The sequence below is a fragment of the Galeopterus variegatus genome, unplaced genomic scaffold (genome assembly GCF_000696425.1).
Source record: "Galeopterus variegatus unplaced genomic scaffold, G_variegatus-3.0.2 Scaffold4046, whole genome shotgun sequence".
NCBI classification, from domain to species: Eukaryota; Metazoa; Chordata; class Mammalia; order Dermoptera; family Cynocephalidae; genus Galeopterus; species Galeopterus variegatus.
The window spans coordinates 46,295-54,383 of record NW_007730157.1 but is presented as its reverse complement, the minus strand read 5'-3'; the positions used below and the strand labels follow the sequence as shown (position 1 = coordinate 54,383).

General features: G+C 42.1%; 1 pseudogene; it reads left to right on the top strand.

The window, feature by feature from the left end:
• Positions 1 to 4,918: 4,918 nt before the first annotated feature.
• LOC103602200 lies at positions 4,919 to 7,404 on the top strand (annotated as a pseudogene).
• The last annotated feature ends 685 nt before the right edge of the window (positions 7,405 to 8,089 follow it).

Sequence of the window (8,089 nt, the reverse complement as noted above, 5' to 3'; positions counted from 1 at the left end):
CTTTTCCCAAACACTGCTTTTGCCAAATTTCAGTGAGTCAAGGTCAAGCAAATCCCACTTCAGATGCCAACTGCATCGGGTGTCCCCAAGACCACTTCTAGGTCCTGCTCGTAGGATTCACAAGACAGCATAGTGTCACTTTCATGACTGTGATTTCTTACAACCAAAGGACACACAGGGAACTCAGCAAAGGGAGAAGGTGCTGGGGAGCCGGTGCAGGGTTTAAGAGTCCTTTCCCAGTGGAGTCACACAGAATGCATCTGGTTCCCCCGCAATGAGCTGTGACAGCACACGTGGAACATCTCCCAGAGAAGCTCATTAGAGACTCAGTGCCCAGGATTTTTACTGCTGCCTGATCCTGTAAGCATCCTCTGCCTGACATGTACCCAAATTTCAGACTTCCAGGAGGAAAGCAGGCTTTCAAAACTAAAAGTGTAGTTTGCATACCAGTGAATGTGGTGTGAACCCTCCCGTGACCCATATTTCCAGACACCAGCTGTATTAGTTTGTTTCTGTTGCTTATAACAGAAATACCTCAAACTGGGTAATTTGTAAAGAAATAGTAGTTACTGCTTATCGTTAGAGGCTGGGAAGTCCAAAGTCCAGAGAACAGGTCTGGTGAGAGCCTTGCTGGTGGGTGGTGACTCTCACAACAAAGCAGGGTGTCACATGGCGGATGGCAGAGCAGAGAGAGAGGGCGAGCTCCTCAAGCTCTCATTTTAAAGCTGTCAGAACCACACCCATGACCACCATTAAACCATCAATGTATTAATCCATTTACTTACTAGGGCATGGTCCTCATCATCTAGTCACCTCTTCAAGGCCCCACTTTTCAATGACCATCATAGGATTTCCCACCCTCTTAACATTATCACAGTGGGGGTTGAGTTTCTAATACATGGACTCTGGGGGACACAATTCAACCCAACACCACCAGCCAAGGGCAGCACTGTCAGCAAGCCTTTCTGAAGATGAAGTCTAAGGCCTGCAGTGTTAAGTGTTAGCTCTTCTCTGCACACCAGGCATCATCAACTTTATGATGAGAAAACATTGCAGATGCACCGTACTAAGAGCAATGCAGGTGGACCCCAGTAATAGGGTGTTCCCATTGTTCTGCTGCCAAACAGGTAAATGCTGGCATCGGAGCTGTTGCATGACAGTATTTTCTGTCTCCTTCTCATGGATGTGAGTGGGCTGATGATCTTTCTTTAGGAGCCAGAGTTTAAAGGCATCATGTCTCTCAGAGGCCCCTCTGCTCAGAACTTGGGCTGCCATGCTCCTGTCCCCCAGTATGGGGTATGGAAATGAGAAATTGAGAGTGCAGCTCCTAGGGTGGTGTGTGGAGAATCACTTCCTCCTGCAACTAGAGATAAGGGAGTGTTCTATAGGAAGGCGCTGCTTAATCCTTCATGTCTTTTATCATATGGTAAATTCACAGGCAAGTGTTTTGGGATTCAGTTAATTCCTTCAAAAAGTGAGGCTCTTAACCTTATCATTGAGGTTAGCAGGAATACACTTATGGCTCTGGTGGAAAGAGCTGTTTGGGAATTTTATACCCTCACTCTGTTTGTACTTTGTGTGTGTGTGTGTGTGTGTGTGTGTGTGTGTGAGAGAGAGAGAGAGAGAGAGAGAGAGAGAGAGAGAGAACTCAAAGTTGATTAGAAAAGCACTGGTGGGCTTCAGCACTGAGGTTCAGGTTCAGGAGTGCAGGGAATGTGTTGAGGTCTAAATCCTCACACCTTTTTCCTCTTTCCTGAGGTCTGATTTCTCAATAGCTTCCTGTTTCCGTGAAAACGGACAGAGAGAAACAGTAGAGGCTGAACCTATGATAATTATTACACAAATAAGTTTAGTCTTCCCTAAAAGACTGTTTTCATTCAGCCAGTTGGGCCTGGAGTGCTTTAAGACACTGTGGCTTCCTGGCCTTTGTTGCAAGTTGGGTCCCCACAGGCCCTCTGGCCTCACGTGTGGGGAAGGGAACCAAAGGAAAGTTCCTAGTCCTGCAGTGTGTTTTTATCCCTTAAAACCTCATTGGGGTTTGCATCTGTGCTTCATGGACTGCTAAGTGATGTAGTGTGCAGGGAGGGAGCTGAAAATAGTTTGTGTCACAAGGGATTGTTGGCCTTAAAATGCACATATTTGTTTCATTTGTATCGCATTTCTTTGATACCTCCAGTGTGTTCTCAACGCTTTTGATAGAGAGGAATACGTCCTGAAGTGGTCCTAGTAAAGATGTAGAGACCAGTTCAATGTGTTAGTGGTGCTGTTAAACCTATGAGGAAGTGAGTGTAGACAGAGGAAGTGGTCTGACAAGTGCCACAGGGCAGAGGTTGGGAGGCCACAGCATCTTGTGTGTACTGTGTATGGACGGGGTACAGTGCCCACACTGCCAGTCTCAGCCATGCTCCTGCACATGTGTTAGAGGTGTCAGGACTCAGTGGTCTTTGAGAATGTGGCTGTGGGGCCGGCCCGGTGGCGCACTGCTACAGTGCGCCGCTTGGGAAGCGCGGTGGCGCTCCCGCCGAGGGTTCGGATCCCACATACAGACCGGTTCCCGCTCACTGGCTGAGCGAGGCGCGGGGGCAACACCGAGGGTTGCGATCCCGTTGCCGGTCCCGGTCCGGTACGGGGGCGACACTGAGGGTTGCCATCCGTTGCCGGACACAGAAAAAGACAAAAAAAAAAAAAAAAAAGAATGTGGCTGTGGACTTCACCCTGGAGGAGTGGGCTGTGCTGGATTCCGCTCAGAGGGAACTCTACAGAGATGTGATGCTCAAAACCTTTCAGAATCTGGCCTCAATAGGTAAGGATGGCATCATTCCTTTGCTTAGTCATTTAGTGATCAAGTATTTCTTACACAACAAGTCTGTTCCAAGACTTGGGGGATGTGGGAAGGCAGTACAGTACATTGATAAATAAGACAGACGTGGTCATGGCTGTCATGGAGCTAGAATCTAATAGTTTTTCCATGAGATTGAGAATATGTGTATTAAAGGGAGATTTTCTTCCTATAAAAAAACTCCCTTAGTGCCATCTTTATGGATATGTTTCATGGCCCAGGGAAGTTTGTTTTTGCAGCCCATTGAGGATTTTATTGTGGTCATTAAATTGCTTGCCCTTTTGACCCCTTGTGCTTGATGAAGTCCTGAAATGGCTAAATGCCTTTTGTCTTTTTTAGCTAACAGGTGCCTTGTTTCTCATAAAATTTGTTCACTTTTTTGTTTCAGATGGTGAAACTCAATTTATGGCCAATGGGTCAGATTCTCAGCAGGGTATTTATGGAGAAAAAGGAACTAAGGAACCTAAAGCAGAAAAGTTCACGAGAAATGATTCCTGGGCCTCGGTTTTAGGAAAAATTTGGGAAGACCTTAGCATTGAAGATCAGCATGCAAAGCAGGGGAGAAATCTGAGGTGAGTTACACTCAAGAGAAAGCAGTATCCCAGGAGAGAATCTTAGTTCATATATTATGAAATTTTAAAAGGTAGCAAATAGAAAACTCATATGAACCTAGCTCCAAGTTTATTCACGGAATTCTTACAAAAAATATTTCTTCAAATGTGACTTAGACATTGAGTGTTGGAAACATAATTCAGTTGGAAACAATTATCTAGAAACCCCATATATAAGAAACACCTTTAATAATAGCAGTGGTCAAACCCTCTTGCAGAGCACTCAGCTTATTCCCTTTCAAACAATGCAGATAACCCTACCCAGAAAACCTACACTTTCACTGAAAATGGTTAAAATGAAATCTTAATACTTATTAATAAATACTAATAAATGGGCCGGCCCAGTGGCACACTGCTACAGTGCGCAGCTTGGGAGCGTGGCTGCGCTCCCGCCGAGGGTTCAGATCCCACATACAGACCGGTTCCTGCTCACTGGCTGAGCGAGGTTCGGGCACAGCACCGAGGGTTGCGATCCCGTTGCCGGTCCCGGTCCGGTACGGGCGCGACACTGAGGGTGGCGATCCGTTGCCGAACACGAGAAAAGACAAAAAGGAAAAAAAATAAATAAATAAATACTAATAAATAATTATTAATCAATTCATTAATAACATGCTTTTCATTTATACTAGAAATTACATGGTGGACTCTGTGAAAGTATCAATCAGTGAGGAGAAGCCTTCAGACAGATTCCAAATCTAAACCCATACAAGGAAATTCCTACTGGACTAAACCAGCATGGATACAGTGTATATGGAAAAGTCTTCATGCATCATTCATCCCTAAAGAGTCACATCAAAGTTCACACCAGACAAAAACCATATCAGTGCCAGGAATGTGGGCTGGCCTGTGGATGTCATTCACACCTAAGAACACATGTTAGAATCTACAATGGAGAGAGACTCTATGCTTATAAATTAAGTGGGAAAACTTTTCCTTGTACATCTTCCCTCAATCAGCATATATAGATTCACACTGCTGAGAAAACCTATGAATGTAAGCAGTGTGGGAAAGCCTTCACTGATTTTTCAAGTCTTACTTGTCATGTGAGAAGTCACACTAAAGAGAAGCCATATAAATGTAAGGAATGTGGGGAAGTCTTCAGTTATTCCTCAGCTTTTCAAAGACATGTGATAATGCACACTCGAGAGAAGCCTTATGAATGCAAACAGTGTGGGAAAACCTTCATTTATCTCAAATGCTTTCAGAGACATGAAAGGATTCACACTGGAGAGAAACCCTATGAATGTAACCAATGTGGGAAAACATTCAATCATCCCTCATCCTTTCGAGGACATATGAGAGTGCACACTGGAGAAAAACCCTATGCATGCACACAGTGTCAGAAAACTTTTAATTGGCCCATATCCTTATAAAAGCATATGAGAACACACACTAGAGAGAAACCCTATGAATGTAAGCAGTGTGGGAAGCCTTCAGTTTATCTGCCTGCTTTTGAGAACACATGAGAATGCATCCTGAAGACAAATCATACAAGTGCAAGTTGTGTGGGAAAGCTTTTTATTGCCACAAATCCTTACAAAAACACATGAGGAGGCACAGTGCAGAGAAACTCTACTGAATGCATGCAGTGTGGGAAAGCCTTCAGTTGGCCTGAACTCTTGCCACGACATGTGAGAACACACACTGTAGAGAAACCTTATGAACATAAGGAATGTGGGAAAGTCTTCAAATGGCCATTATCTTTACCAGTACATAAGAGACTGCACACTGGAGAGAAACCTTATACATGTAAGCAGTGTGGGAAAGCCTTCAGTTGGCATGAACTCTTGCCACGACATGTGAGAACACACACTGTAGAGAAACCTTATGAACGTAAGGAATGTGGGAAAGTCTTCAAATGGCCATTATCTTTACCAGTACATAAGAGACTGCACACTGGAGAGAAACCTTATACATGTAAGCAGTGTGGGAAAGCCTTCAGTTGTTCCTCATCATTAAGAAGACATGTGAGAATACACACTGCAGGAAAACACTACGAGTGTGATGTGGGACATCCTCCTACAGATGAATTAATGTGTAGTCCTTCAGAAAACTCACACCAGGAGAGTAATCTTATAAACACTGTAAATATGATATTGCCTTTATGAGTACCTCTTCCTTAAAGTGGGCACATAAGGAGTGTGTTTATAGTTTATTTACAAATAAACATTTAGGTGAAAAATAATTCTAAGTACTCTTAGCTATAGTACATGAATTTTGGCAGGTGTTGTTTTTTCTTACAATTCATAAATAAAACTTTTGTCTTTATTGCTTGTTGGACTCACTTCAAATGGGTGATTTGAAGTGTATTTTTAATAAGCACATAGGTTTAATTTTTATTTAGTTTCTTTTTTGTTTTAATTTTGGCAGCTGGCTTAATTTGTATTCAGTTTCTTAAATTTGTTCTGTAAATGAGGGGTTATTGGAACAATGACACTTTAGTATTTCTTCTCTCTCTCTTTTTTTTTTTTAACTGACTTAGTGTGGCAGATATTGGCTGTCACTTGCCTATTATGTTTTCCACCTTTCTTACTGGGAGAGCATTTTATTTTTTTGGTCAAAGGAGACATACCATTTTCCTAACAAATAATTGGCAGAAATTTGTAATTATGCAACGTTCATCGAAGAGTGCAGTCTCAAGTGAATTGTTATTTTCATCATTGGCCCTTTGCTGTTTGTCTTTGCTTGTGAGTGTGAATTGGACAATAGGCTTTGACTTAAGAGACACCTGTGATACTATGATGAAATCTGGAGTTGGAGATAGTCCTTCTGGATTGTATTATGTCAAAGTGGATAATGTCAGGAAGTGCATTTGCCAGAATCCCTTCCCTTTCTGGTTCCGTATTTGAATTTACCAATAGCCTCACTTGCATGAGATTTAGAAGGAAGAAATGAAGAAGCCATTACAGTTTTTAAGGTCCCAATAAATGAAAACGGACATACACATACAGACTTTGTGGATATAAGCCTTCAGCTTATTTTCCGGATTCTTGGCCCTGCCAATCAAGAGTATCATCAAAACAAACACCAAGTGCTTGATTTCCATTTTGTCAGAGGTGCAGTCTTCCACAGACTTCTCCATGAGCTTAGTACCAAGGATACATCTGTGTGGTAAGACACCCACAGTTTGAATTTTCCTGCAAACACTATGTGTCCTGCAGACCAGTGACTCAGACTGTCATGGCTGACAATCTCTCATGTCCTGATTCCCCCTCTCTAGATCTTAACATATTTGTATAAGGTCTAATTTGCATGGTGGGCATCTTGTTCTCTTAATACGTCTAGTGGTTCTGTGACTCTGATTCCACCAAGAAAAAGCTGTAATGTCACAGCAAAACAAGGAAACAACACATGCGAGTTTGTTCCCCTATTTTATTTCTAAGCGTGCTGACCCAGTCCTACATGAGAACAAATACCTTCCTCATGTATTAGATTTTGGGAAATTTCCATTAGTCAGAGCTGAATGAAATTCCTTGATATAGATTTAATTATTACGTTTAATAATGTATCATCAAAACAGTGTATAATTTTTTCAAGGAAAACCTTCTTTAGATATTTCATAGAAATATCCTCTTTACTGTTTTCAAATCAGTTGTATGCTAACTATACTAGTTTCTTAGGGCTGCCATAACAAAGTGCTGAGTGGCTTAGAAAAACAGAATTTTTCTCATGGCCCTGGAGCCAGAAGACCAACAATAAGGTGTTGGAGGAACACGCTCCCTATGAAAATGCCAGGGAAGGCTCTGCTCAGGCCTCATCTAGTTTCTGGTAGTTCCCCGGCTTGTAGCAGCATAACTAGTTTTCACACGGCGTTCTCCCTGTGTGCATGTTCATCTCTCTTCATACGATATTCCATTTATACTGATACCAGTCACATTGCGTTGTGGCCCCACCCCACTCCAGTACAACCTCATCTTCACTAATTACATTGAGAACAACCCTATTTTTGAATAAGGCCACATACTGAGGTACTGGGGGCCAGGATTTCAACATATAAATTTGGGGGTGAACACAGTACAACCCATAACACTTACATGCTATTCTCTTTATTTTTCACTTGCTGAGAGAAATATTAACTATGGATTTCAAATCAAGTTTGTAATTTCATTATTAAGCATTATGCAATCCAAATCAATATTACCAGGTATATACAAGTGTAGGTGTTTCTCTGTTATGTAAATTTCATTTATTATTGTTATGTATGTACAACATTTGCCCTTAAAATGATTTCTTATTCATTGTTAATAATAAAAGCTTAACTAATGGTTTTGTTAGTACCATTTAGCCAAAACCCAAGATCACACTGATGGTCAAAGAAAATGGGCTATACTGAGTCAAAGTGATTTGAACATATGATGGAGGACTGTGAATTACATCAGGCAGAGGATGTTTAAAAGGATTTATCATCAGATTTGGTCTTGTGTTGGGTGGTTTTGGTGAGTGTTCCAGGAAGCCAGGCTTTGGTCTGGATTGGTTGTTCTCAGGTCATGAGTATAATTCTCTGGGAATCCTAAAATTTCTTGTCTAGAAGGCAGAAAAAAGTGAGTGGAGCTAAAACTAGCTGGTAAAGCAGCAGCAGTAGTCATGATGCGGAGAAGAGGGCGATGTCTGATCATTTTTGTGGTCTGGAGGTGAGCTC